The 12,798-nt window shown below is 37.3% G+C and overlaps 2 long non-coding RNA genes across 2 annotated transcripts in view; one reads left to right on the forward strand and one right to left on the reverse strand.

Moving 5' to 3' along the window:
* Positions 1-12,798, forward strand: part of LOC120480829 (uncharacterized) — a 159,901-nt gene that overhangs the window by 11,300 nt on the left and 135,803 nt on the right. The window lies entirely within an intron of this gene.
* LOC120480314 (uncharacterized) lies at positions 7,883-10,516 on the reverse strand. The gene is made up of 3 exons (XR_005623076.2): positions 10,242-10,516; positions 9,418-9,570; positions 7,883-8,217 (listed from the first exon to the last, which is right to left on the reverse strand). It is a non-coding gene; the product is annotated as an uncharacterized LOC120480314 (long non-coding RNA).

Genomic DNA, 12,798 nt, shown 5'->3' on the forward strand with positions numbered 1-12,798 from the left:
CTCAGATGAACACATCTCTCCACAACTGAGACTGTAAGTTTTTGTCTGTCCTTCAAAGAAGCAGAACGTGTGTGTTTTTCGTGCAGCGTTTCGACCTTGAAGTTTTCCTCGCTTGTAGAGTATGGATCGCAGACAAGGGCTCTCCGTCAGATCGGCAGACAGAGGTGTAGCCTCTTACTGTCTGTATCGATCCGTCTTTGTGCGCTGCCGTGGATCTATAACACGTTTCAATCACAGCTGGGCCACGATCTTCACACGCAGCAGGCTGAGGGCCGACACACACAACACACCAGCTGAGAGGTTCAGAGAACGCGCTGCAGCAAAAAAATAAAGCATTGATTGTTACTTTTCTTAAGTGCTGCACAAAATAAAGATGTCAAACAATCGTAATTGAAATTAAATCGTTTTTTTTTCTTCACTGAAATAACCAGCCCGTTCTCATCCTTTAACGTCATATAGAGCGCTATATGACAAAACGGCGCTATGCACATGGCACCCGTTATCGTTAATATAACACGGGAACCCAAGACGTTATAAATCCTTTAGCGTGAATATGACACGTACACCCTACCCCACACCTAAACTTAGCCCTCACAGCACGTGTTATATTAACGATAACGGGTGCCTTTAGCGTAGTATAGCGCCGTTTTGTCATATAGCGCTCTATATGACGTTAAAGGATGAGAATGCGTTGAAATAACAGACTATTAAATTGTTACTTTTGAAATTCATACTGCTTATTTCAACTTCGGACTGTTTTAAATTCTCCTTGGCCCAGATAGATAGATCGATAGATAGATGGATGGATGGATGGATGGATGGATGGATGGATGGATGGATGAATGGATGGATAGATAGATAGATAGATAGATAGATAGATAGATAGATAGATAGATAGATAGATAGATAGATAGATAGATAGATAGATAGATAGATAGATAGATAGATAGATAGATGACAGACAGATAGATAGATAGATAGATAGATAGATAGATAGATAGATAGATAGATAGATAGATAGATAGATAGATAGATAGATAGATAGATAGATGACAGATAGATAGATAGATAGATAGATAGATAGATAGATAGATAGATGACAGACAGATAGATGATAGATAGATAGATAGATAGATAGATAGATAGATGACAGACAGATAGATGATAGATAGATAGATAGATAGATAGATAGATAGATAGATAGATAGATTGATAGATAGATAGATAGATAGATAGATAGATAGATAGATAGATAGATAGACAGACAGACAGACAAATAGATATAGATAGATAGATGACAGACAGATAGATAGATAGATAGATAGATATATAGATAGATAGATAGATAGATAGATAGATAGATAGATAGATAGATAGATAGATAGATAGATAGATAGATAGATAGATAGATGAGACAGACAGACAGACAGACAGACGGATAGATAGATAGATAGATAGATAGATAGATAGATAGATAGATAGATAGATAGATAGATAGATAGATAGATAGATAGATAGATAGATGAGACAGACAGACAGACAGATAGACAGACGGATAGATAGATAGATAGATAGATAGATAGATAGATAGATAGATAGATAGATAGATAGATAGATAGATAGATAGATAGATAGATAGATAGATAGATAGATAGATAGATAGATAGATAGAATAAACATTATCACACTGTCAGCTTCAGATAAATAAACTATTTCAGCAAGGCTAGTTTCACTTCTCTTTTCAAATAATTGCTTTTCCTCAATTTAAATAAGACAGAAATACAATAATTCAGTGAGGGATTGTCAAAAAAAGGCTGCGAATCCTTCAACTATTCAAGGTGTCAAGACTCCTCAAACTGAGCAGGTTGTTTACACAGACAATTAAACTCATTACGTCTGGCGAAAAATAAAACGGCACCGTTGAGTTTGTAGAGGCAGAGCGTTTATTCTTGGCTACTTGAGAGTATAGCAAGCAACAAATTGAAATGAACCATGTGTAATGTGCTGACAAGATGCATTTAATGTGCCATTAAGGCCGCCGCCATTTCCTGTAGGCCCTATATATTAATTCTGGGATTAATTAGAATAGTCATGTGCTTGTTTGGGGAACAAAACAAAAAAAGCGGGGATCGGCACGATACGTGACACTTTTCCCAATAAAGGTGGCACCTTTACCGGTCTTGTAATTTCCTCGTTGTTGTTTCCCACTTGAGTGCCAACGATTCCACCAATATAAGCAGCGTGACACTTCCATCTTCAGCTTAACAGGCAGGAGATGAGGAATATTGGATACAGAGGGGTGATTAGAGGTCATGTGATGTCACTGTCAGCAAGCCAATGACCTCTGTCACAGCGTCTGCCATTTAAATGTCAAAATGTGCATCCGTGTCGGATGGCCATCATCTTTCTCTTGCCCACATTTGCATTTCAGAGAGTCTCTGTTCGCTGTCAAAAAAAAAGCAGCCCATCAAACCCCGTGCGCCAACGTACTGGGCATCTCTTCAAACGTCCCCCGCACATGTGTGCCTCAGCCAGATGCTAATTCACAGCAATTAAAACAGATATCACAGGCGTTTACTCCACCTGAAACTGATGAGCAGGATGCTAAATGAGTGAGATGTTTGTCACGTCACAGCATGAGTGATGTTTGTCCTCAATGACAGCCCACAGGAATGTTTCCGAGCCTGAAATCAAGGAGCGTCTTTGATCCATTACAGTTGAAAAATAGTTCATGTGGCTTGTGCTGCTCTGAAACAGATTCAAGATAATGTGCATTTTAATGTTAATTGGATGATTTTGTCAAGAACATGCCTATGTCTATATATATATATATATACACACACACTAGGGCTGTGCAAAGATTAATTGCAATTAATCGCATCCCAAATAAACGTATATATAGGTCTAAATATATATAGACCTAGGCATGTCAAGAACATGCCTAGGTATATATATATATATATATATATATATATATATATATATATACACACACAATAAGGCTGAGCAAAGATTAATTGCGATTAATCGCATCCCAAATAAAAGTTTGTGTTTATATAATATATAAATATAAATATTATATAAATGAATTACCCAGCCACATTATATATATATTATGTAAACACAAACTTTTATTTTGGATGCGATTAATCGCAATTAATCTTTGGACAGCCCTAATACACACACACATTTTTCATGACATTATTTTCATGGCAAGTAACATTTAATCCCCCAAATTTCTTTAATCTTTAATTTATTCCCTATTTTATTGAAAATGCAGTTTTAAATAAAATTATCATTTGTATTAAAATGTATAAAATAATATTGATTATGTATATTTGTTATAATAAATATTACATATACTGTATATATATGTAAATTTGTTAAATATTTATTTAGAATTGAAAAGTGACACAATTGTCACTTATTGAGAATGAGAATATGAGAAAAAAAATTACTAGTAAAAGTCTGAATGCATTATGGTAATGGGAATTTTGGGGTGAAATTAAAAAAGCAATTTTCTTTTTCAGTATAGAGAGGCAATTTATGTAAAAAAAAATCTAAAATATCTTTGTTTAAAGGCAAACAAGCAGTTTATCCTTAATAACAAACAAATGCATTACGAGTATGAGGCCACATCCATTCATTCTGAGATGTGACATGCATGTATCCTTACAGTTTTAAGCAGAATTGGAAGTTTACCTTGAGCAAACGCAAACCAATAATGACACGGCATCAATCAACTCCGGCATGCTGGGTTGAAAGAAACCACGCTCGACGGCCACTTGCTGCTGCCTGTTTAATAGTTCTTTTTACGGACTAATACCAAGCAACAAAACAACATCAGGCTTCCTCATATTTGTGAAGACAGCAAGACTTATTTCCTCCTGAATCTATTAAATCTGGCTGTGATTTCTCCGTGCACTTCATTAAAAGAGCTTTGAGGAGCACAGCTTGAGAGTGATGTATCGCTCAGCTCCCAAATTGAAGTCCCATGCATCATTTTCATTGCAGTAGTTTTCCTTCATCTCACTCCTCTTCAGCGCGCCTACTAGATAATAAACTTTCTCGAAGAGACTTGTAATTCTCGAAGACAAATATGGTGTCTTTGGGTTTTTGGACAAGTTCCCAATTGTTCAAATGTCCACCAAGCTCTAATGAAGAGAAGAGCTTTCTGCAACTGTCTAAAGTTGACTAACTCGCACGTCGGCCCATTCCAGTCACGTAACGCGAGGCCCTCTGGCTTCCCCTCTATGCACATCACTAACGGGATTTCATATGCGTCCACTCCAATTGGCCGGATAGAGATGGTCTATTGCCTTCCCGAACCCCTGAGGCGAGCCAACTTTTGGCTATATTTTAATCAGCGCTCAGCCCGTCCTGTTTACTCCCCTATCAGGAGAGCATCTAAAAATACATAGAATGAATAATTGTAGCCCTTGGTGATTTTCCAAGGGCTTCCTACAAGACGAAAATAAAGCTGAGCGATATTAAAGTGGGAATATACAGTATCCATGGCTGTCTGGTGCAGAAAGCAGTCGTCTCTATTTGCCCTGTCTGTGTCTCTCGAACGGTTTTGGATCACACGTCGCTCTTTGAAACGATGTGGCAATTACATTGTCTCCCTTTGCCCGAGGACCCCAAATTAAAACGAATGAGGCATCAAAGTTCTCCGCGAAACCGTGGGACAGCGCAAGAGATGCATGGTGCTATAGGTGTAGGCTTTGTTTGGAGGGTCTAAATGACGCTGTTGTTGTTGTTATTGATGCAATCTTGTCGTCAAGCTCCCACAGCGGAGAACAAAAAGAAAAAAGAAAAAAAAAAACTAGCAGCAGATCTTCCGACCGCGGAGAGCAAACTATATACCACAGTAACCACTTTGAAATCAATAGTGCTGGATCTCTTTTTCTTTTATCTGAAATGGCACCGAGCAAGTTTACTTTGCTTTTGGATTGAATGTTGAAGTAATACCTGTATAAACATTATATAATGGGTGTATTGATAGCTGAACAAGTGATGAACAATTTGGAGAGTTTTCAAGTAACTACATTAAACTAGCCTACAACATGTATTTTTCATTTATGTGGACAAAAATGGATTTTGATTTTTTTGATAGAATGTTCTCAAAGTCAGTGTGAAAATGCATTCACAACTGATTTGACTTATTGAGTATTGTGATGTACTGTAATGAAACATAACAGAAGACAAAATGGACTTGATTTTATCCATTGGGAATGTGGAGACTGAAGTTTGCCCTTAAGAGCCTCTTGATGTATTCCAAAGGTAATGCTTTTTGAATCTAATCACAATTATTACATTTAACCAGCATTAAGGTAACTATTACTTAACACTATTTCTGCAGCTCAAACAGCAGTGCATGATCTAGCCACACATCGAGGTCATGTGTGCATGAATTGATTTATATGTAATGTAAAACACTGTGGATAAAAGTGTTTGCCAAATGCATAAATGTATATGTAGGCTGCAACAGTAGACTAAAATAATGCCTAGCTATTTTGATATGTAGGTTAAAATGTATTTTGTTCTTCCTGCACTGTCTAGGTGACATCGGGTGACAAGCGGAGCAAGTTTTTACCAGGTCTGTATATCAATACACAATATGCATTCAGTTTCATTTAACCCTTGTGCTGCATTCGATTTTTAACACCGTTGAGTGCATTAAGGACCAAAAATGGCCACATATTAAACATTGCCTAAAGTATTATATATTATTATTATTTTCCACTTTTACCAAGTTAAATCTTTTAACCAGCATCAGTCCTCATCATAACTACCAAAAATGTATTCAATTTCAGGATTTTAACCCTTTAATTACCAGTTTTGTTTGCGAAACCATCGATTTGTATAAGAGGAAAAAACACAAAAATTCAATTTTTTTCAATAAACTAAATGCAAAGAGAAAACTTTAGATTTGGATTATCACAGTCCCACTTTGCAAAAAATCCTTAGCGCGTTAGAGACCAAAAATGGCCACCTATTAAACATTGCCTATTGCCTAAAATAAGGTGCATTTCCACCCATAGGGAATAAATATGTAGTGACGTCATCTGGTTGAATACACTATATAATGCAAATATAATGCTTTTGCTTCAAAATGAAAGGATGTTTGTGCAAAAATCATGTTTCATGTATTACTGACAGCCTCAGATTTAAACAACGTTTTAATGGGTTTCAATGGGCCATTTTTGGTCTTTATGGTGCTGAGTGTTACTATTTGATCTACACAGTGTGTGTTATACATATTTTGCAAAATGGTTTCACATTTTTTACATGTATCCAAAAAGTCACAATTTTGCCAAATTTCATACCATTTGCATTAAAACAGCCAAAATGGTCAAAGAAATTAAACTGCAAAAGACCAAAAATGTCCCTAATGCAGCATAAGGGTTAATGTAATTTCATGATATGCATTTTTAAGCTTAAATTTGAACACTCATCTGATTCATCTGCATTTTGCGAAAAACATAAAGAAACATGCCAAGAAATCTTCAGAGGGCTGATTATTTGCATTGTGGTTTATTTATATTTTTTAAAATCTAAGTTGAACTCTTTGACGAAAGATTACAGATACATTTTTCTTTAGAACAACAAAAATAAGTTATTACTTATTTGTGCAAAATAAGACTAGGTACGTGTTCAGGGAGTAAATGTTGACTTTAATGGCCATCCATAAAAGGCACACCGTCCGCACAACTTAATCAACCTTCTGGGAAACTTCTCCAAACTTGTGTTTTTGTTTCTTAAAGCAATTAGTGAGTTTGACAAAGCCAGCTGAGCCGTTGATTACAGATATTTATAACAATGACAGAAACCTGGAGAGGAGACGGCATTCTCCTCTGCCACCACAGAGAGGTCAGGACTGCTTTCTTACTCATACTAATGAAGAAATTCAAGATTCACATGAACAATGGTGTTGCTGGAGTCGTGAACAAAAGCTAGAGGTCTAAAGAAACATCTATGAAGTTTTCAAGAGAAACAGCTTGAAGTTTGGGGCATTCTGCTATTGACCTGATCCTCCCCAGTCCAAACTCTGGACATCAAACAGGCTTTGAACAGATCATAAGAAGATAAGTGAAAAACAATACAGCAAAAAAGTTTGTTAGCTCTAGAAAATAATTCTGCAACTAACAAATGTTAACTGTTAGCTTTTATCAGCATTTACTGAAGAGCCTGTTGTTGCACATCTTATCATAACTAATGTAAATGCTATATGATGTGTGTGAGAGAAAAAAAATCACTGTATAAGATCTCAGAGTCAGACCAAAGTATAATTAATAATGATTTGTATTATTCTCAATAATGGTAATTAATTTACTGTCAACTGATTTACAGATTTTATTAATTAGCCAATTCACAAATGAATGAATCTTATGGTCTGATTCAACCCATGAACTAATGACTCTTATGAACTGATTCTTTTCTACAACCTACAACATGATCAGTGTAGTCTGATTCACAAACAAATGACTCTCATGAACCATTTGTTTTGAATCAAAATCACCCTGGCAACACCCTGGTGTCTTCAGTGTCACATGATCCTTACATGCTGATGCTCAAGTAACATTTCTTATTATTATCAATGTTGGAAACAGTTGTGCTGCTTAATATTTTGTGGAATCCATGAATCCTATTTATTCAGGATTCAAAAGAACATTTTAATATTTTAAATGAAAGTACTTTTGTAACATTATACATGTCTTTACAGTCAACTTTGATCAATACTTGCTAAATAAAATGTGTATATTAAAGCAATAACCCCAATAAGTTGTGAATTACAATGAATTTAGAACAGCATTGTTTAAATTCCCATGAGCTAGTGCTTGAGCTTATTGTTTTCATAAATTGGTTATAATAATAATAATACTGTATGAAATAATACTGATGCAATGATGTCACAGGGGTATATTTATTTACAATGGCTTTGAATGTGGCTTGAACTGTCAAGTTTATAAATAGACATCATATAGATATTCCAGAGAGGTCATTATACTAAGCCAGTTAACTTTTTTCCGGATGCATGTCTCATATTAAGAATTTCCTGTGGCCTTTTGGGCTTTCTCTCCGAACACAGGTGGGGCAAAGAGACCAATCCTCCAACAACAAGTGGGCCTGTCGGTCTGGGAACGGGTGTCCATGCCATAGCCTACTTGAGCTTTCTCAGGTAGATCAAACAAAACAGCTCAACAATGAACAATCCTGAGAGAAAAAAAAAACAACAAAGAAAGGTCACATTTGGAAAATATGTAATTCCAGTTTATACGCGCACGATCAGCCTATACTCCCAACGCACAGTGAGCGGTAAAAATGGTATTTCAAAAACCCCAAAACAATAGACCCCTCTGAATTACCTGTGCATTCTTAGAGGATTAGCTTGCATGGTGAGACGCTAGGCCAGCCTAGGAGAGGAAGAGGGGGCCTTGATGGCTTTTAATCGATTCCCAGGCTGTCGGGACCACCGGCCTCACACAAGGGAGCTATTATGAACGTTACCTGCCTTCTTGTACCCAGAGGCTCAGTTCAAAGGGTCTTGAGATGGACTTTCAAGCCCGGTGGGGAAGTGTCACCCTACACCGCTGTGAACAGAGCGTGGGTTTTGATGATCCGAGGGGGAAATATCAATGGGACGCACAGCAGCTGTAAATGTGCACTCACCGCCCAAACGACAACGCAGGGTGCTAGAGGTCAGACGAGGATAAGACCGCTTGAAATGGGTTTTTAATAAGTCTGTACAGATAGGGAGGTGATTTAAAACTGAAGAGGATGAGATATATTTATAAAGCGCCGCACTGGTAACGGTTTACGCCTCGGGTTATATCTTAAAAGCATGACTCGCAACCCACTTGTCAAACCATGAATGCTATAAATGAAGTTTGATATATGGTTGCTTGAATTGAATACTGCTTGTTCCTATCTAAAAACAACACCATTGAGGAGATGATTAAGGTGTTTCTCTCATTTCCCTATCATCTTGTTTCTGTTCTCCTCCTAGCCATAATTCTTTGAGGGAAAGGAAGTGCTAAAGTGCACTTGAGTTTCTTTGAGGTTAGATTAATTGGTGAAGAACTCATACTAAAGATGTTTCCGGATGTTTTCAACCATGTGTGAAACCCTCATTATAATGTTTATGTCAAAACTCTAACAGGACTTTTCCTTGGTTTCTGTCTGCGGATGAATGAAAACATGATCAAAGTGTGACTCTCGCTAACCAAATCCCACCAGAGATGTCGGATACAAAGGAGGATTGAAGTAAAATTCTTAAAAAAAAAAAAAAAGCGCAAAGGAAACTGAGGTGCCAACATGCTACGAGCAAAAATTCCCGAAAAACAAAAGATTGCATCAATAGTTCATGGGATTTTTTTAAGGTTTGTCTTTTTATATCCTTTGCCTTATATTTACCTCTGTTGTCAAAGGATTTCTGTCCTCCTGCTACGATTCAAACAGCTCCAGATGAAGAGGATTCAAGATGGAAGCTTTAGTTGATGCTGTCATATCTGTGTACCTCTGTGGGTTCAACACAAGGTTACCAGGTTTTCAGTGGCATAGTTGCACCTGTCACAGAAAGAAGACGACGTTGATTTAACATTGTCCACAAAATAGTATCCCACAGGGTTCTGTCAGTGGACCGCTTTTGTTATCTTTTCTAACAGTTGGGCTTTGTTCATAAATTGAGTGGTGTAATACTTTAAGATTGTTATGAAAACCAGAGATGGTCATGGACAAGTCATCTAGAAGCATTATAGCTACATCACCTCCTTCCCTAAGGTAAGAAAAGTATTTTTTCCTTCCTTTAAATGTTTGGTTCACACCTACTATTCACAGTCTTCACTTCAGCTTTACTCGTTGAACAACGTTTACATGCAGGCAATATAACCCATTCAAAACCAGGATATTAGCAATAACCCGGTCGCAAACGGCCATGTAAACACCGGCAAAACCCCGAATAAGCTCATATTTCAGATTTTAAAAACCGGGATATGCACGGCGGTATATCCGGTAAAGGTCTAAGGATGCTCGATATCTTCCGCCGATCGTAGTCCAGCGCAATACCGAGAATTTATATCGAATTTTATACTCCATGGTTAGTCACAAAAACAGACAAAACAGACACCCCTCATTGTGTTTCTGGTTCTTTTTAAAATTATATTAAATAAACATAACTATATATATAAAATTACATCTAAACGTATGAAAATTTCGTTTCAAAGACCGGAGGACAGTACATTTTGAAGACTCTGCCATAATCCCGTTTTCCCTCCGTTTTAATCTCCCCAACCGGAAATTGAAGAGCATCCTTACGTCAATCAATGCGGAACTTATGCGTGCATACAGCCCATTCTACCCTTTCTTTTACTGTCTATGATTCTACCTGGGGTACTCCTTTTCTAACCCGAATTTTTCGTCATGTAAACGCGTATCGGCATATCCCCATAGTGATTTGTTTTGTTCTATTCGCAAGGAATCTTGGTCTTTTGAGTAGAGAAATTTCTCGGCGCATACAAAAATCGCGCGTGCAGTATACCGGAAGTAAACATGGCGAGACCGGGCACAAGCACAGAAGCTACTTTTGTAGCGAGGTCATTACGTTGCTAGTGTCAAAGCGCAAACAAAGGTGATCGCAATCTGCCCTGAACTATTCATTTTCCGCGTGCTGTTGTTGTTGTTGTCTTTGGATACAGGAAGAAGAATCGGAAATGACGCATTAAGGTTGTCCGTAGTCTAGACGCTAACCGCGCGTCGCCATTTAACGTTACATCGGGATGTTGCAATTCCATACAGGAGAAACTCTGTCTGCTCACGCATGTATACGGGTTATTCCTAATGTTTCAGAAACCCGAATAGCGACCTTTACACAACCATAACCCGAAAATTGGCTGCATGTAAACGTAGTCAATGTATCAAAATACTGGTGGTGGTCCTTCAAGTCTACACCAGCAAGATAAGATGGCCACCGTCTGCAAATCCAACTGCAGGTAACTAAGTTAGGTGTAAAACCCACCTTGTGCTCTTGCGGTTACACAATGAGATGTTATTCAGAATGTTGCTGCTCTTTTCCATAAAATGATTATTTTCTATGTTGAGCTCCAAGAAGTGTATAAAAGTACCATAAAACTAGTCAAAGCAACTCAAGCCTTCTAAAGCTGTCTAAAAGATTATTATGATATTTGTTTGTGTGTGAATAAATTCATTTCATTCTAATAATGAAAATGTTGTTCAGCCTCATATTGTTCCAAAATTGTACGTCAATTTTCTGTGGAGCATAAAAGAAGACATATTGAGAAATGTTTTTTTTTTTTTTTTGTCCACATGATGGAAGTAAATGTTGATTGGTCCACAATGTTCTTTAAAAAATCTTCCTTTGTGTTTCACAGAAGGAAGGAAGTCATACATGCAGATTTGGAACGACATGAGGGTGAGTAAATGATGACAAAATTGTAAAAACTATCCCTCTAAAATGATGATACATGATGTTTGCAACCCATTTGACTTGTAAACAACTCTATTTATGAGTAAATATAATCAACAAGAATAAAAATGTGGAGTTTGGAAAGTAGGCCAGACCAGAAGCCAGCCAAGTTATTGGAAAGGAAAATTTGAGAAGTAAAGGTCGAGCATTTTTGATTTCTTATTATAAAGACAATCACAATAAGACTTATTAAACAAGAATGCACTTAAAAAGATAGATTTCATGTTGATTAAGTTGTTAGTCAATGCAAATGAGATCCGAGACCTATGAAGCAGAACATTTTCAGTGAAAAATCTTTGTAAATAAATTCCATCTGTTCCTCACATAAAGCTATTGTAAGGCTCCAGAAGACTTGGTATTTAATGAACGTGTTTGCATGAACTACGTTTATGGTGCCGCTTTGTCATTTCTGGCGAGTTAGCTGAGTAAATGACAACATAATTTTCATTTTTGGGAGTGAACCATTCCTTTAACCTTTCCACAAGAGTTTTATAACTTTCACAAAGCATTAATTCCCATTAAACTCTGACAGGCGCTGTTGGGAAGCTGATTGTGAGCTCGGCAAAGTAGAAAAAGTGTGCGCCGCAGCCTCGGCCCTGACATCTGCCCGGCTCCTGAACGCTTCTCGTCCCGCTGTGTCCTTCTGTTCAACACATATCTGTCCTTCAAGTCTACAGCAGCAAGATAAGATGGCCACCGCCTGCAAATCCAACTGCAGGTACCTGGGTGTAAATCCCTCATTTGTGCTCTTGAGAAGTCTATTTTTGATTTAACAGTAGATAGAAGTTGTTTAACAACCCTCTCAAATGATTTGAAGCTGATGAATAAATGAGATACGGGAAGGCCATAGTCAGTCGAGACTCAGTCTCAAACAAAGCTGATATTAGTGTCAGCCTAACGTTCTGTACCCTGCGCTGAAGAATACGAGAATCGCTGCCTCATTATCTCCAATAAGCATCAATTAGCGGCTCTGTAATGACACCGCTACCCCACATGCCAACAAGGCCAATTTAAATAGGGCTATTAAAAGCAAAATTATCTGTTTTTATGATAATGAGATGTGGATTGGGTACAATTCAACGTTCTTCAATAGAGTTTTGCTCGTTTCGCTTGATAAGACCCTTATTCATCGTCTGGAATCGTTTAAAGCCCTTTGAACAGTTTGCAGTTTGCACTGAAACTGTCTTTTGGATCTTAAACCGTTTGGTTCCCATTGAAGTTCATTATATGGAGAAAAATCCTGGAATGTTTTTATCAAAAACCTTCATTTTTTTTCGACTGAAGAAAGAATGACATGGACATCTTGGATGACA

This window comes from Pimephales promelas, chromosome 21 (assembly GCF_988280905.1).
Source record: "Pimephales promelas chromosome 21, fPimPro1.hap1.1, whole genome shotgun sequence".
Classification (NCBI taxonomy): Eukaryota; Metazoa; Chordata; class Actinopteri; order Cypriniformes; family Leuciscidae; genus Pimephales; species Pimephales promelas.